Source organism: Papio anubis, chromosome 5 (genome assembly GCF_008728515.1).
Source record: "Papio anubis isolate 15944 chromosome 5, Panubis1.0, whole genome shotgun sequence".
NCBI classification, from domain to species: Eukaryota; Metazoa; Chordata; class Mammalia; order Primates; family Cercopithecidae; genus Papio; species Papio anubis.
Genome location: NC_044980.1, coordinates 73734918 through 73753085, shown reverse-complemented (window position 1 = coordinate 73753085; position 18168 = coordinate 73734918). Strand labels below are relative to the sequence as shown.

Below are 18168 nucleotides of genomic sequence, written 5' to 3'. Positions count from 1 at the left end.
CCACAGATTCAATCAACTGTGGATCCAAAATATTCAATAAAAATAAAAAAAATACAGAATAATATAAATGTTAAAAATAATACAGTATAGCAACTGTTTACATAGCATTTACATTATACTAGGTATTATAAGTAACCTAGAGATGATTTAAAGTATTTAAAGGATGTGCACAGGTTATATGCAAATATCCCATTTTATATCAGGTGATAATCTCCTGATTTTCATACTGGAGGCTCCTGAAACCAGTCCCCAGCAGATACTGAGGGAAAACTGTAATTCAGAGGCCTTTTTTTTAAAGCATATTTAAAGAGCTGATGCCACACACCTTTATCCCTCTGTGTGTTCTCATGGTTCCATTATCCGGAATCATCTTCACCCTTCTCTTTCTATGGACTGGAAGCCTTATCATCCTTAAGCTGCTTCTGTGTAGCTGTCCCTGATTCCCTTCCCATAGAACTGACCAGAAGAGCTTTCTCTTGTCATCTTTCTAGAAGTCAATGTTCTTTGAGAACAGGCCTCACTGATTTACCTTTGTAGTCCCCTCAAATGTTAGGCAGAGTGTCTTGTACATAAGACGTTCAATATATGTTGAAATGAATGATTTGTTTCCAGAACTGTAATACAACTTACTCAACCCACATCACTCAAGAGTTAATAATTTTGTGAATGTCCAAAATTAAAGTTTAAAATAAAAAGAACTGACTGATCAAGGAACAAAAGATTTAAATTTATATGTTCCTTTGTGCTTCCATATAGATTAGGATATCCTTGTACACTATTGCCGAGCTTATTCTAAAAAACACAAAATTATAATGTATATAATTCTAAAAAATATGATAGAATCTTAATTTTTAATAAGGTATCAAAAAGTACTTTTTGGTGTTTTCATGGAAAGCTTATTATAGTAATATAACTGGTTGTCATTAAAGACTGGCACACAACCTTCACAGTATTAATATTTTCTTTTTTTTTTTTTTTTTTTTTTTTTTTTGAGACACAGTGTCTCTGTCACCCAGGCTGGAGTGCAGTGGTGCAGTCTCAGCTAACTGCAACCTCCACTTCCTGGGTTCAAGTAATTCTCGTGCCTCAGCCTCCAGGCATGTGCCACCACGCCCAGTTAATTATTGTATTTTTAGTAGAGACAGGGTTTTACCCTGTTGGCCAGGCTGGTCTCAAACTCCTGACCTCAAGTGATCCACCCGCCTCAGGCTCCCAAAGTGCTAGGATTACAGGCGTGAGCCACCACACCCGGTCTCATAGTTAAAAACACTGCATTTAAAAAATAACTCCAATTGTTATTTTTCACAATGACCTAATTAGTGTAAAAATGCCTTTCCTATATTGGTAAAGCCAAACCTGTGCTAATGGAGTATATAAAAAAAATGCTATTGCTGTTTTTTATTTTTTTACCTTCTGCTTATCCAATCTGCCTTTGCTAATACCTTCCTCTCTGGCAAGACTAACAGATCACTCATTCTCCAGCCTGCCTCACTTGGAGATTTTGTCACTGGTGACTACTCACTTGTTGTAGATGCTTCTGATGATCTTTGCATCAAAGCCCAGTCTCTCAGTCATCTTTTATCAAACGCCTTTGTTCTTACCAAACCTTTCCTATGGGATGGTCTGACCTAGACAAGCTGTAAACAACAAAAGGCAATTGCTCTAGACAGAGCTACTTATCTTTCACCTACATTTTTTTTTTCTCTGTGCTTAAGCTCTCTACATCGAATTTGGTCATTTCTTTCTCCAGTGGTTCTTCTCTTTTGACAGAAGGGAAAAGCTTGTCTGATGGCACATTCTTTGCCATCTTTGAGGCAAGAGAAAGAATTCTGAAAAGGTCTTGGTGCTGGACAAGTTTTTAGTAATCATTTTATACTCCTATTTTACAGATGAGGTAAGACATTTCAGAGGTCAAGTCACTTCCCCAACATGACAGGGCTAATCTGTGGCAGACAAGAGACAAATACTTACGTCTTCTGGTTTCTGGCGTGGAGTTTTTTGAGTCACCCCTACGTGCCTCATGGTATTACAGGGTTTCCTTCTTAGGGGCAGGCCAGTGTTCAGGAGATCTTGGACATACTTTTATTAGGCAATGGTCCTCACTATACTACTAGGTCAGAGGTTTTAAAATATCTTCTTAGCTGTTCAATCCTTTGTTCAAATAATATGCTTACTTCATTATTTTTAAGTATTATTATTTTATATTTATATATAAGTATTTATGTATTAAGTATTTAAAATAGAAATATATTTTATTATATTTAAAATGTAATAACTAGAGCTTAAATATTAAAATTGTTAAGTAGAGGCAACAATTATTTCTATTACAATAGGATTCTTTGACATACTTCAAGTGCTTTTAAAAGTTATGATAAATATATATAACATAAAATTTACCATTTTAGCATTTCTTAGGTACATAGTTCAGTGGTATTAACATCCACAAGGTTGTGTAGCCATCACTACTGTTCATTTCTAGAACTTTTTTTAATATTTAAAATATATTTTTAATTAAAAACAATTTAATATTTTATAAGAAAATTCACTTTGCAGATTAGATACAATGAATGATGTTCACTCTGGTTAAGAACCCAGCACTATTAGGCCTCTTATTCAGAAGTGGCTCTGTGGGACTTGCACCCTGGAGGGCAGTTTGAAGGAGTGCTCACATTGCATTAGGAGCCAACACATTTTCTATTACAATTCTATTTTTCCATAGCACCTGATGGTATGGATGCAGCAGCAATGGAAGCAGCAATGCTGCCCTGTACACACTGAATAAATACTGGCTCATGAACCAGTCATCAAGGCTACTGGGGACGTATGCATTTATAATTGTGGGAACTGTTTATTGATAAACGTATTTTCTGTTAATTTCCTTTAAGAAATGTATAGTTTATTTATTCCAGTTTGATTACTAGAAAACAACTGAATAACATCTTATAATAATAAATAGATACCTGGCTTTATCTCATAATTCAATTCTTATTTTCTCCCTGATCCAGAGTCTTTGGATACCATTCTCGTCTCTTATTATTCTGCTATGTTGTAAATATCTCAATAAAGTGCCTAAGATGGCCGGGCGCGGTGGCTCATGCCTAAAATCAGTTTTAGAAGCCAGATAAGACATACATTAACAATAAAGTTTGGCTGGGCTTGGTGGCTCACGCCTAAAATGTTTTACAAGCAAGGTAAGATATATATTAACAACAAAGTTTGGCCAGGCGCGGGGGCTCACGCCTATAATCCCAGCACTCTGGGAGGCTGATGCAGGCGGATCATGAGGTCAAGAGATCGAGACCATCCTGGCCAACATGGTGAAACCCCATCTCTACTAAAAATACAAAAATTAGCTGGGCATGGTGGCACACTCCTGTAGTCCCAGCTACTCAGGAGGCTGAGGCAGGAGACTCACTTGAACCAGGGAGGTGGAGGTTGCAGTGAGCCGAGATGGCACCACCATACTCCAGCCTGGCAACAGAGTGAGACTCCGTCTCAAAAAAAAAAAAAAAAAAAAAAGAAAAAAGAAAAAGAAAAAACAATAAAGTTTATAGATTTTTATTAAATCAACAATCATTTGTAAGACATACTATACTAAACAATGATCCTTAAAATTTTCAGATATTAAAATATGTTAGAGATTTAGGGAATTCCACAGCATATGTTATTATCATGCTGTCTGTATTTACAGGCAAATGTAGTAAAAAATGAAAAATCCATTCTTTAGGTTTCATCTTAGAGTTAGTTTGCTCTGAGTAGACAGAAGGTTACAGTTATGTGATTAAGGGGAAAAAAAATCACTCTGATATTTTTAGGAGTGGCAGCTGACTAATCTTTCTAATCCCTCTACTCTCCTCCTCGCCTATAACCCTTATTTAGGTCAACAAAGCTTAATAAAGCATTAATGAAGAAAAGAAATTATTACTTTTTTGAGTCAGTTTCTAAAATCAAAAACACTTTCATTGAAATTTTGAAAAAGAGTTTGTTTTTATGAGATCTTAATATTTTGTGATAATATTCTAGATGTCTCTCAATTAGACAAACAGAGTGGGCTTCTGTCTCTTCAAATCACAATCTCTGGGCCTTTTGCAAGAAAAATGCTAGTATAAGGGAGAAATACTTCAATTAGGAAAAGAGGACTTTTCATATTGAATGATAACTACAGCTTAAATATTAAAATTGTATTAAAATTTGTATTAAAAATTAAAAAGAGGCAATGATTATTCCTGTTACAATAGGATTACTGGACATACTTCAAGTGCTTTTAAAACTTATGAGATATATATATATGAAATAAATTTACCATTTTAGTATTTCTTAGATACACAGTTCAGTAGTATTAACATCCACAATGTTGTGTAGCCATCACTACTTTCCATTTGCAGAATTTTTCTTTTTTGAGATGGAGTCTCATTCTGTTGCCCAGGCTGGAGTGCAGTGGGACAATCTCAGCTCACTGCAACCTCTGCCTCCCAGGCTCAAGGCAGTCTCCTGCCTCAGCCTCCTGAGTAGCTGGGATTGCAGGCATGCATCACCACCCTGTATAATTTTTGCATTTTTACTAGAGACGGAGTTTCGCCATGTTGGCCAGGCTGGTCTTTAACTCCTGACCTCAGGTTATCTGCCCACTTCGGCCTCCCAAAGTGCTGAGATTACGGCATGAGCCACCATGTTGGGCCTCCATTTGCAGAACTTTTTCATCAGAAACAGAAACAGAAACTCTGTATCCATTAAAAGTAACTCTTTACTCTCCCCTTTCCCCATCCTGGAAAACCTCTATTCTATTTTCTGTCTCTATGAATGTGCTTATTCTAGGTATCTCATATAAGTGGAATATAGATTTATCCTCTAAGTGCTTTGTATGGGAGGGTTTTCAGTGATAGTTTATTTTGTGTGCTTTCTGAAATTGAAGATGTTCCCATTCACTTCAGGTTGTTTAAAACTTTGCAGAACTCTGTCCAAAATGGATGTCTAAGTTGAAGCTTCTTCTTTTTTTTGTGTGTGTGTGTGTGTGTGTGTGTGTGTGTGTGTGTTTGTATATTACATACATTTTACAAAAGATAACTAATTTCCTAACAAAGTACTCTAACTTTTAAGAAGAATGGTGTAAGGAAGAAAAACACCCCAAAAAACTAAAGTCCAAGTAGAGTAAAGACTAAGAGAATACCAATTACTGAAAGATATGTAGGCAACATATGGTATTTAAAAGGCATAAAAAGCATGAATTAGTAAATTTGTCTTGTATTTAATTAAACATAAACATTAACTTAGAAATGGAATGCAATTACAAATGATTTACCACTACATGTGTGCGTTTAAAAAAAGCCTGGAAGGCCATCTACCTAAACAACAATGATCTCCAGGTGGTGGAATTACAAGTGATTTAAAAATTTTTCTTTTGAGTTTAAAATTTTGCATAATGAACATGCATTACTTGTGTAATTAGAAAAACAAAAGTTATTTTTAAAAATCACAAATGATATATTTAAGAATTATATTGTATCATTCTGTTAAGACAAGGCAGAAATGACTAGCCTTCTTCTAGCAATATGAAAAACATTTATTGGCAGGAGTAAAATTAAAGACAATCCCTGACTTATTATTTTTAAATTTTATAACGAGCTTACTTAAGTATTAAGTGAATTTTTGATTTATGATGGTTCTCACTTATGATGGGTTTATCAGGGCACAGTCCCATTTTAACTTGAGAAGCATCTGTATTATAATAGACAAAAAGTTCCTCTAATATAATCCTTCTCTCTAATGGTTGCGACAAGATCACACTACAGTATTTAAAGTTTATTTATAAAAGTTATAATACTAAACTGCACATATAATCAAGCATAAACCACTGTAGTAATCTTTCAATTTCCATGGAAACACTGATGAGAATCAGGAGAACAATCCAGAAAAATTCTAAATTTCTACTGGCTCACATGACAGTGTTCACTGGACCTATCTATAAAGCATGTGTAGGACACTTATGAAGGACACAGGTATTTTCCTCCAAAGAAAATCCACACTGTGCTGATTGGGCAACTCATCCTGTAACATAGCTAGTAGTACACTCTGTGGGAAAGTACCAAGAAATGCAAAGAAAAATAATTAACAGAGCAAATGCTTTCACTCAACCTTAACCTTAGCTAGGAAAACTACACATAATTAAGGTTGTCAAAGGAAGATAAGATTAATCCGTCATCATGGATAAGATTAATCAGATAAATTAATAAGATGAATACAGGGGAACCCAATATAACCAGAGGATGCATTCTTATAACTGCACACATTATAACCTCATGTAAGACAAAATCTCTCTGATCCTCAGTTTTTCTTCCTATAAAATGTAAGAAATTAAAATGGAAACAATGTCTCCTAAATTTGTGCATCAGAGTCACTTGTAGAGATTCTTAAAAATAAGAGTTCCAGGGCAAACCAGAAACAGGAAAGTAAATTAAATCAGAAGTAAGCAGAAGACAATAAATGAGGAGATTACAGCAGAAATCAATGAAATTGGAAACAGAAAATTCATAGGGAAAAATCAACAACACCAACAGCTAATTCTTTGAAAAGATCAAGAAAATTGATCATTTCTAGCTTGGCTAATAAAAAAAGAGAAAGGATACAAATTACTAATATTAAAAATAAAAGAGGAGACATCACCACAGATCTCATGGGCATTAAAAAGATAATAAAGGAATACTGTAAACAGTATTATGGCCACAAATGTCATATCCTAGATGAAACAGACTGATCCTTGAAAGATACAATCTGTCAGAACTCACACAAAAAGAAAGGGACAATCTGAATAGGCCTGTATCTATTAAAGAAATTGAATCAATAATTATTAACCTTCTAAAACAGAAAACACCAGGCACAAATGGCTTCACTGGTGAATACTATCAAATATTTATGGAAGAAATTAAACCAATTCTCTACAATCTCTTTCAGAGAATAGAAACAGAGGGAATACTTCCTAACACATTCTATAAGGCCAGCATTACCTTAATACCAAAACCAGACAAAGGCATTATAAGAAAACTACAGGCCAATATCTCTCATGAACATAGATGCAAAATTCCTAAATAAAATATTAGCAAAATGAATCCAACAATGTATAAAAAGAAAAACAGACCACAACCAAGTAGGATTCATCCTAAGTGTGCAAGATTGGGTCAACATTTGATCACCAGTTAACATAATCCATCACATCAACTGGCTAAAGAAGAAAAATCACATGGTCATATCAACAGATACACAGAAAGCATTTGACAAAATCCAACACCCATTCATGATAAAAACTCTCAGTAAATTAAGAATAGAGGAGAACTTCCTCAAATTGATAAGGAATATTCACATAAAAACCTATAGCTAACATCATACTTAATGGTGAGAAACTTGAAGCCTTCCCAACCAGGATCAGCCAAAATGGGAAGCTGTCACCTCTTACCACTCCTTTTTAACACTGTAGTGGAAGTACTAGTTAATGCAATAAGACAGGAAAAGAAAATAAACAGTGCTTTGGTTCAAATTTTGCCCCTTCTGAAACTCATGTTGAAACTCAATCTCCAATGTAAGAGTATTAAGAAGTGAGGCATTTAAGAGGTGACTGGGTGATAAGGGCTCTGCCCTCATAAATGAATTAATCCATTCGTGGATTAATGCCAGGTGAAAATGTGGGGTCAGAGCCAGAGCCAGGAGAAACAGACCCAAGTGGGGTAATGCCTAGTGGAGCAGTGAGAACAGAACCCTGCTGAGATCTCAGAACTGTAGAACCACCAGCATTTAGCTTCAGCCTGTGAAAGCTGCAGGCACTTGACTCTTATTTGTGAGAACTGAAGCCTGGGAGAGCCCAGGAAAGCCTAGGTGGTGGGGCTGTCTGAGGCCCTGGGATCCAATCCCCACAACCAGTGTATCTAGGAAGCAAGACATGGAACCAGGGAAGATAAACTAAGTCTCAAGGCTTAGTTTTTCCTTTGGGTGTTGGACTTACTTGGGACCTGTTACTCCTTTCTTCTTGCCTATCTCTCCCTTATGAAATGAGAATGTCTTACACCTGTCCCACCATTTATTTTGGAAGTAGATAACATGGTCATTTCATAGGCTCACAGCTGTAAGAAATTTACCTCAAGATGAATTGTCCCTTCAGCATTACTCACATCTGATTCAGATGAGACTCTAGACTTTGGGGCTATAAAGATGGAATGAATGTATTTGTATACAAAAAGTACATAGAATTTTGCGGGGCCAGGGGCAGAATGGTTTGAATGTCTGTCCCCTCTAAAACTCACATTGAAATTGAATTCCCAATGTAACAGTATTAAGAAGTGGGGCCTTTAAGAGGTAATTGGGTCATCAGGGCTCTGCCCTTCGGAATGGATTAATCCATTTGGGGATTAATGGATTAAGGGGTAATGAATTAATGGGCTATCATGGGAGTAGGTTACTTTCATTAGAGTGGGTTTGTTGTAAAAGACAGTTTGGTTTTTTCTAGTAAGCCCCCTTGCCATGTGATGCCTTCTGACATTTTATGATGGAGTTAAGAAGGCCCATACCAGATGTAGCTTCTCGACCTTGACTTCCCAGTCTACAGAACTGTAATAAATTTACTTTGTTTATAAATTACCCAATGAGCCCTCATGTAAACTATGGACTTGGGTGGTAATGATGTGTCAATGTAGGTTCATCAATTGTAAGAAAGGGAGCACTCTGGCAGGGGATGTTGAAAATAGGGGAGGCTGTGCAGGGGCAGTGGCAGGGGTAGATGGGCACTCTCTATACCTTTCTCTCAGTTTTGGTGTAAGCCCAAAACTGCTCTAAAAAATTAAAGTCTTTTTTTAAAAAAATAGTGTCTAAAGGTCTCCTTCATCATACCTACTACAACAGTATCTATCTCCAGGGGATCTTCAATCAGGAGATTTGTCTGACATTTGACAAAATCCAACACCCATTCATGATAAAAACTCTCAGTAAATTAAGAATAGAGGACACAGCTACAAGAGCTAAAGAAAGCACAGAGACATTCATAAGACAACATTTCTAACGCCAATAAAATCATAACAACTTACTCATTTAGTGCTCACTTATCATGTGGATTTTAGTACGGCTATTTACAACTAATTAGAAGGTGTGGACTGATTCAAGATGTTTTCTTTCTGTCCATAAAGAATATATTTTGTATAGAGTACAAATACTCCACAGTAGGTGCTCAATAAATATTTTCTGAATTACACTAACTTGGGCAAACAAATCAGTTACTAAGTACTTGAATGTCTATTACCTTCCAATTCTCTTTCAAGATAAACACACTCATGCCACTCTGAATACACAGCATTCTCTGAAGCTGGGTGTCAGAAGAGGGAGTTTATGTAAGTAGCATGGCATGAAAATTGTTAACTATGGGCCACTTGGAGTAAATACCCCTTTTCACCAACATTAATCACTAATGTTTAATAGAAATAAATTATGCTGAGAGAAGAGGCCAATTGTTTTGCTTTATTCAAACTGTTTTCTAATGAGACTTAATAATTCATTGCTTTTCTGAAACTTAATTACTGAGTCTAAAAGGCTAGATGAGATTTAAGTTCATATTCATCAAGATAATAAACATCTTATCTCAGTGATGCATTCAAGGATGTTAATGATCCTTGGAAATACGGGTCTAGAAATATTTCATTGATGAGTACACATATCATAATGCACAGATATATCCATTAGAGGCAAATGTATGTGTTTGCCAAAACTCTACTTTTAAAAAAAACCTGTTTCTTATTCAGGAAAAGATTCATGTGAGGTTAGAGTATTCAGATAAAACATTCTGGAGGCTGGGTGCAGGGGCTCACGCCTGTAATCCTAGCACTTTTGGAGGCCGAGGCAGGTGGATTACCTGAGGTTAGGAGTTCGAGACCAGCCTGACCAACATGGTGCAACCCCATCTCTACTAAAAATACAAAAATTAGCTGGGTGTGGTGGCACAAGCCTATAATACCAACTACTTGGGAGGCTGAAGCAGGAGAATCGCTTGAACCCAGGAGGCAGAGGTTGCAGTGAGTCAAGATTATGCCACTGCACTCCAGCCTGGGCAACAAGAGTGAAACTCTGTCTCAAAAAGAAAAAAAAAAAATTCCTAACCTCCTGTCTGTTTATAGCTTTTCATCTATTTACTACTTTTTCTTCTAGCACACTGTATAGCACATAGTGGGCACTCAATGAATATTTATGGAATCCACAGATTTAAACCTAGTGTTCTAAATGGCAAATTGATAACAGAATCAATTTACAGACAAAGCTTGGAGCTAAATCTTATGCAAATATCTCATTCTGCTAGATTTTAATATTTTTTCCATTGAGTACAAAAAGCATTTGAAGTGATTTAGAACAACATATTCTAACGAAAGAATTACATGAAACTAAGATTACAAGCCATACCGTAGATTCTTACATTTGAGCTTAGCATGAGCTTTTAAACTGCTAATTCTTGCGTACCACCTTGGAGATTCCAATTAAAAAGATGTGTGAAAGGGCTTAGTAAGTAGCATTTTTAACTAGCATCCCCAAGATTCTGATGCAGCTGTTCTAAGAATGACGCTAGAGAAATACTCCCATATAAGAAGCGAAGGGGAAAACTAAACCAAATTTGTTTTCACACCTGAGCCTTGAGTTTAGCTCTTGCTGTCTTGGCAGCCAAGACAAAAAGGAATTAAAGAGGAAGCAGCCACTGGCTGATGGCAGGAAGTCTGGCAGTTTGTCAGAAAAGGCCAATAAATTGCTTCAAATCTTTTTGTAAACAGGCACAGTATGCACATGGAGAGAAAAAATGTTCCTAGCATTAACAAAAAAATAATTTACCACATGGTACTTCATGTAAAGGACATTAATAAAAATGAAAATGTTCTTATGAGCAATTTTGGAGAATATATAGAAATATCATCAAATGAGTATTTCTTATTCTAATCTATTTTAAGCATGAGAACAAACTTTTAAACACTGGTAGTGGGATTCTAAGCTGATACAGCCTCCTTGGAGAACATGAAAGACACATGTTCCTTACAATCCAACAATTCCACTCCTAGATTGAGAAAAACTCCCTTGTGTGCACTAGGAGTATGAGACAAGTCACAAATATGACTGTTTATATTTGCAAAAAATTGGCATCATATCAAGAAAAATAAGTGAAGAGTAATATATTCATAAAATAGACCATCATAATTCATAATTAATGGAAAAATTAATGAACTCAAAGTATATGTACCCATATGGATGAATTTTGTAACTATATAACACTGAGGGGGGAAAAGCCACTTACAGAAGAATATAGTGTGATACACTGTGTATAAAGTTTAAAAGCATACCAAATACTTCCATGCATTGTTTCAAAAAACATCAATGAGTAAAAATGTAGAGAGATGCATGGGATGGATACCAAAGTCAAGGACAACCAGTTACTTACTATGGATAGGGTAGAGGGCAATGGGATTAGTGAGGATTAGAGGTTCGACTGCATTCTAGTGTTTTATTTCTTTAGTAGGGTGGAAGGTGCATGGAGGATTACTATATGTCTGAATTATTTCTTAAAAAATAAACGCAAGCTACAAGGGCATAATATTAAACTACATCCTAGGGATATAATTTAATGGGATATAATTATATCCTAAGGATAAAATTTAATGTAGTCCATATAGATTCCTTTCCAGTGGTAACAACAGGAAGATAGGGGAGCACAGGGGAACGGATAGGGAACATGTCCCATATACTAAAGGGCAGCCTGTCCCAGGCGGAACTCTCGGAGGTTAAAGAAATCAAGGAGTACTCCAGATACACTGCAGTCATTAAAAAGAGCAAGATTAATCTGTATAAACTGATAGAGAAATATGTCTCCCACATATTAGGAAACAAAAGCAAGTTATACAATAGCAATGCTTAGTACGATACCATTTTAGAAAAGAAAGATGTATACTTGTAGACTTGTGAAATGTTACCTAAAGAAACATGGTAGACCTGGGGAGAATGGGGGTGTTTTTGTTTCACTTCATACCCTAGTACACTGTTACATTTCATAATAAGCATATATTATTTTTATAATTCAACACACGATTTCTCCAGCAAGGGCTTGGGGAAGTGCTTCCACATCTTGGCTTCACTTTAAAAATCATCTGGGACACTTTAAAAATGTGACTTTCAGACACTGCCCCAGTCCGACTTAAGATTTCTGGAGGTAGGGTTCAGGCATCAATATTTTTTTTAAAGCTCCGTGAAAAAAAAAAAAAAAATTGAATGTGCACTGAGGGTTAAGAGTGCCATATGAGCTGGGCGTGGTGGCTCATGCCTGTAATCCCAGCTCTCAGGGAGGCAGAGGTGGGAGGATAGCTTGAGCCCAGGAGTTTGAGACCTGCCTAGGCAATATAGCGAGACCCTGTTCTCCACAAAAAGGAACAACAACAACAACAAAAAGACACACACACACACAAAAAAAGTGTAAGAGTGCCATATGAGCAGTGTTTTATTATGAAAATTAAATACATAAATCTCTGAATCTTGTATTCTCTCCCAGACAGAATGCCATCAACTCCTAAAGGAATAAGAACTAGGGTTACTTATAGTCTGGGAAAAACTTTGTGTAAGGTCTGATATATTGAAGTGCCCAGGATGGTCTAAAGCTTAAAACCCCAAATTCCATGTCCCTGGGTAGGACAGAGATATTTGCCCCAGAAAAAGAGTTGCCAGACAGTGACCATGTAAGCATTTCACCAGCTTCCTATAAAACATCTCATTTTGACCAATACTGGTAATTTGTGAGGGTGAGGAGTTTTACTTTTTTTTACACATTTATTTTAGAAATTAAAAAATTTACACAAGAAAAGAAAAATCACCATAAAGCCATATCCCCCATGGTATTTTGGAATAAGCCTTCCATCTAGATGGTTTTCTCTGCATATATTTATACATACAATTACTCATACAAAAGTGAAATGAATGCCAGGCTTTGTAACTGGCTCTTTTTCACATATTGTAACAAGCATATCTTTCCAAATAACACTACCCACCAGGACCAAGTCACTGCAAAATATATCCCAAAGTAGCTAAAAAACTGGTATGTTTGATGGAGTTAATTGAGAATGAATCCTACTATGCTGAAACAACAAATGTGGTGCTGACAAGGTTTAAAGCTTATTTGTTCTTTCACACAGTGATTGGCAATTGGGCCAGTTCCTTGAGGCTGTTCCTGGGTCATGAGATAAAGGCAGTCTCAGCATGGAGGAGGATGTGCATCTTCTATGCGACCACCTTCCAAGCCAGCCACTTCCTGAGGAACAGGAGGAAAGGCACTGCCATCATCCCATTCTGTGTGGGTGGTGCCTCTATGTTGCGGGAAGTCAGGGACCCCAAACGGAGGGACCGGCTGAAGATGCGGCAGAAGAACATAAATTGTGAAGATTTCATGGACATTTATTAGTGCCTTAAATTAATACTTTTATAATTTCTTATGCCTGTCTTTACTGCAATCTCAGAACATAAATTGTGAAGATTTCATTAACACTTATCACTTCCCCAGTCAATACCCTTGTGATTTCCTAGGCCTGTCTTTACTTTAATATCTTAATCCCATCATCTTCGTAAGCTGAGGAGGATGTATGTCGCCTCAGGACCCTGTGATGATTGCGTTAACTGTACAAATTGTTTGTAGAGCATGTGTGCTTGAACAATATGAAATCTGGGCACCTTGAAAAAAGAACAGGATAACAGCACTGTTCAGAAACAAGACAGATAACCTTAAACTCTGACTGCCAGTGAGTCGGGAGGAACAGAAACATATTTCTCTTCTTTCAAAAGTAAATGGGAGAAATATCGCTAAATTCTTTTTCTCAGCAACGAACATCCCTGAGAAAGAGAATGGCCCCTGAGGGTAGGCCTCTGAAATGGCCCCTTTAAGGATGGCTGTCTTTTACCGTCGAAGCCAAAGGGATGAAATAAGCCCCGGTCTCTTGTAGCACTCCCAGGCTTATTAGGACGAGGAAATTCCCACCTAATAAATTTTGGTCAGACAGGTTTTCTGCTCTCAAACCCTGTCTCCTGAGAAGATGTTATCAGTGACAATGCGTGCCCGAAACTTCACTAGCAATTTTAATTTCGCCCCATCCTGTGGTCTCACCCTGCCTCCATTTGCTTTGTGATATTTTATTACCTTGTGAAGCATGTGATCTCTGTGACCCACATCCTATTTGTGCACTCCCTCCCCTTTTGAAAATTGCTGATAAAAACTTGCTGGTTTTACGGCTCAGGGAGCATCACGGAACCTGCCGGCATGTGATGTCTCCCCCGGACACCCAGCTTTAAAATTTCTCTCTTTTGTACTCTTTCCCTTTATTTCTCAGACCAGCGGATGCTTAGGGAAATAGAAAAGAACTCACATTGAATATCGGGGGTGGGGGTGCCCCCAATACCTCTAGGTTCCTGGATTCTCAATTCGATTACGGCCACAGCACTCCAAGAGGGAAAGTATCAGGGAGATTAGATTTGGTCAATTTCTTTCAAAGAGACTAACTAAGAGGAGCATTTCATAGTGATTTCACATCCTTTTACAACTTATCTCAAATCAACCTTGTGAAGTCAGTATTATCGAACTTTTTGTTTTATAGATGCAAAAACTGATGCTAAGTTTAGAAAACTGAGTATTATACTCATACATATATGAAGACAGACTTTTAAATCTAAAATACTAATGGCATAGAATCTGGAAGAAAAAAAAAACTAAAATTTACTAGGTACCTACTATGTGTCTGGCATTTTCATGTACTTTATTTAATTCCCACAATAATATATGAGGGTAAGTAGTATCATCTCCATTTTACAGGAAAAGAACAGAGACACTGAGAAGTAGTAATTCGAAAAAGGTCACAGAGTTGTTAAAAGGGAAAAGCAAGATTTGTACTCAAGTATATATAACATGTCTGATTCTTTTGACTATGGCACAGTACTTCTCTCAGGGTTCTAGAAGGATGAAGTAACTTGCACATGGCCAGGATGCTGAAGAACTTGTACAGAATCTTGAGTTTTCTAGATCTAAAGCCCCCATTCTTTCCCATACACAGCTGGTTTACTCACATTTTGCAGGTAATTAATATTAGCAAGAGATCTGAGAATCCTATTGACCTATTAAAAACTGTGTAAAGTCTAGGATTTTACTCTACTTAAAAGCTAACAAGTTACCCTAATACCACTGGTTTCATAGATGCCAGCAGAAGATACAAGGCCACTGAGTCAGAGACAAAAGACTTTATTACTCATGTTGGTTTGCATTAGCCCTCAAGTCCTGTGAGGATGACGTACCATGGATGCTGTACATACAACAAGGGAAGCAAGCTTCCTCTTTAAGGGGGGAATTAACTTATCCCTCCAGGTTGTCTGCTGCAAGCACAACCCTGACAAATAAATGGCCCATGTAAAAAGCAATTGGGGCTTTCTTGATATACTCAGTAAGAATACGCAGGGACACAGGGCCTATGGCAGACTGCTTCTATAAACATGACCTGAAGGTTGATAAACTAACAGCTACTCGAATGGCGGAGCACAGGAATATGTCCCATATTTCAGTATTTAAATCTCCATAATCTGCATATTTCTTTTTAAACTGGCACATGTAATTCTTTATTAATTAATTAATGCTTTAAAGTTGTGGTCAATTTTGAAATATGGGATCAGTATCTCTGGGTATGTTTCAGACTAATGAAAACTTCCAGGATGAAGTGAAAACAATGTAATATAAATGTGAAAATAATTTCATTTCTGACTGATTTTAATTTATATTAATAGCTATACTTACTGCCATCCTGAGTGGGACAGGGGATACACAATGGAGTAGAGTTCTTTCCCTCAAATAGTGAACAATAGCATGATGGCATGGGATAACCAGTTATGAACTAAGATAGATACTGAAATAACTCAGAGTCCAAATAAATAGGGCATTAGGAGTTTACCATAAATAGACCATTGTGGAATGAAATGGTCAGAGTAAGTGTCATAGAGATGGGACTTAAAATTATAACTAATATTCCCGAGGAACTATTATATGTCAGATACTAGATTGTTTCGTATGCATTATTTAAACTACACAACACCCTGGAATATAAGTGTCATGATTATCCCATCTTACAGAGAAAGAAGCAGGTTAAGAGAGTTGAATTGCTGGCATGGTCTGATACTCAGATTTGCCTGAGACTTCCCACTTTAGGGACCAGAGTCCAGACTGAGAAACTAAGCTTAACCTGGACCTTCATGAAGTATCAATCTCCTCTTACTCAGCATCACAAAGGTGCACTGGTACACAGAGTGTTGTCAGGACAGACTAATCTCCATGATTAGTCTCCACCTCCATGACACTGGAAGTTTTGCTCTTTCCCTGTGTATTAATAACTTACTCTGCCACATACCTAAACTTAAGTGTTTTCTTTGTAAGACTGAACCTTACATAGAAATTTGATGACTTTTTGAGTCCTGTGGCAAAACTTAGTGAAGCTCCAATATACTATTTTAGATGGTGCTTGAATCACAAGGGGATGTTTCAGTCAGATTCCAGAAATCTGGACTAAGAAACAGAGTTATGTCAACACATCTTATTTATATTACAATTTTTTATTGTCAGTTTTTAAACAAATATTTACTGCACATCTACTTAGTACTAGGAATAGGGGATCAAAGGTATGCAGAACAAGCACCATTTCTGTCTCAGTGGAGCCTGTGATCCAAGAATAACATAATCGAACATTTGTTTCCTAAACTCTAACCAACGGGACCCAGTAAAACCTGGTCTATGTGATACTACCCAATATATTCTTCTAGCTGATTTTATTACTAAAAGATTGCTGTCAAACACAATAAAAATTTCTTCTTAACTAATTAATTCATTTGGTTTTCTGGGCCCTGTGAACTATTTAACTGAACAAATTTAGCTTTGTGGAAACCTCTGAACCAGATTTATGGCTTATCCACAGCAGTGTTAGGCATTGATGTTTTAAGCCTCAGTCGTGGCTCCATTTTAAGCCCTCATCCTTATTTATTCACTTATGCTAGTTTGAATTTTCTGCAAGCTGCCTCACCCCTTTCTGGAAGATGGCAGGATAAGCATGAATGAATGAATGAGCAAGCAAATAAACACACACACACATACACTTCTCTAGTATTGCATGGTCTTACCAAATTGTAAAGATTTGCTTCTCCATCTCCCTTACTGCACTTGAGCTCCTTAAAGACAGGTAAATTATCTTATTCAGGTTTGTATCCCTAATGTCTAGCATAAAATTATAGCACACTAAGGTTTTAATAAAAACATGTTTTTGGCGGGGTGCGGTGGCTCACACCTGAAATTCCAGTGCTTTGGGAGGCCAAGGCGGGCAGATCACCTGAGGTCAGGAGTTCAAAACCAGCCTGGCCAACATGGCGAAACCCTATCTCTACTAAAAATACAAAAATTAGCTGGGCGTGGTGGTGGGTGCCTGTAATCCCAGCTACTCAGGAGGTTGAGGCAGAAGAATAGCTTGAATCCAGGTGGCAGAGGTTGCAGTGATCTGGGATCATGACATTGCACTCCAGCTTGGGCGACAGGAGCGAAACTCCATCTCAAAATATATATATGTTTTTAGCACAACAGAGTTTAAATCTCATTATTGGGCCAATGTTAACATCTCCTAATACCATTATAATTTTTATATCATTACTGATGACATGAAAATGTAATGGCCTTCTTATTGCATAACTCCACCTCTATGCCACATGCTATAAATTAATGATTTTGATATCTTTTCTTCTACTCCATTCTACTGCATTTTTTTTTTTTTAAAAAAAAGCTTATTTGGGTCAACTGGATATTGGTTGCATCCTGATATGCTATGATGTGGTACACAAAGCACAATCTAGGAAGTATTGCCCCAAAATGCTAATTGCAATTCAATGCACTGATTTCATACCCACAGTTTCAAACAATGCCTATCCTACACGAAGATCTCGTTTCTTTCTCAAATGGCTAAATCCCATGAACTTTAGAACAACAACAACAAAAAACTTATAAAAAATCCAAAGATGTGGCCGGGCGCGGTGGCTCAAGCCTGTAATCCCAGCACTTTGGGAGGCCGAGGCGGGTGGATCACGAGGTCAGGAGATCGAGACCATCCTGGCTAA

At 37.0% G+C, this 18168-nt stretch overlaps 1 protein-coding gene across 3 annotated transcripts in view; it reads right to left on the bottom strand.

Annotated features, from left to right (window-relative positions):
* MSH3 (mutS homolog 3) overlaps positions 1-18168 on the bottom strand; it is a 219803-nt gene that overhangs the window by 40398 nt on the left and 161237 nt on the right. Inside the window, exon 21 of one of the 3 annotated variants that reach the window (XR_002522614.2) lies at positions 1523-1637. The exons of the other annotated variants lie outside the window; for them this stretch is intronic. The gene's annotated coding sequence lies outside the window, so the exon portion shown is untranslated. The remainder of the gene's footprint in view (positions 1-1522; positions 1638-18168) is intronic. 3 annotated transcript variants of the gene reach the window in all.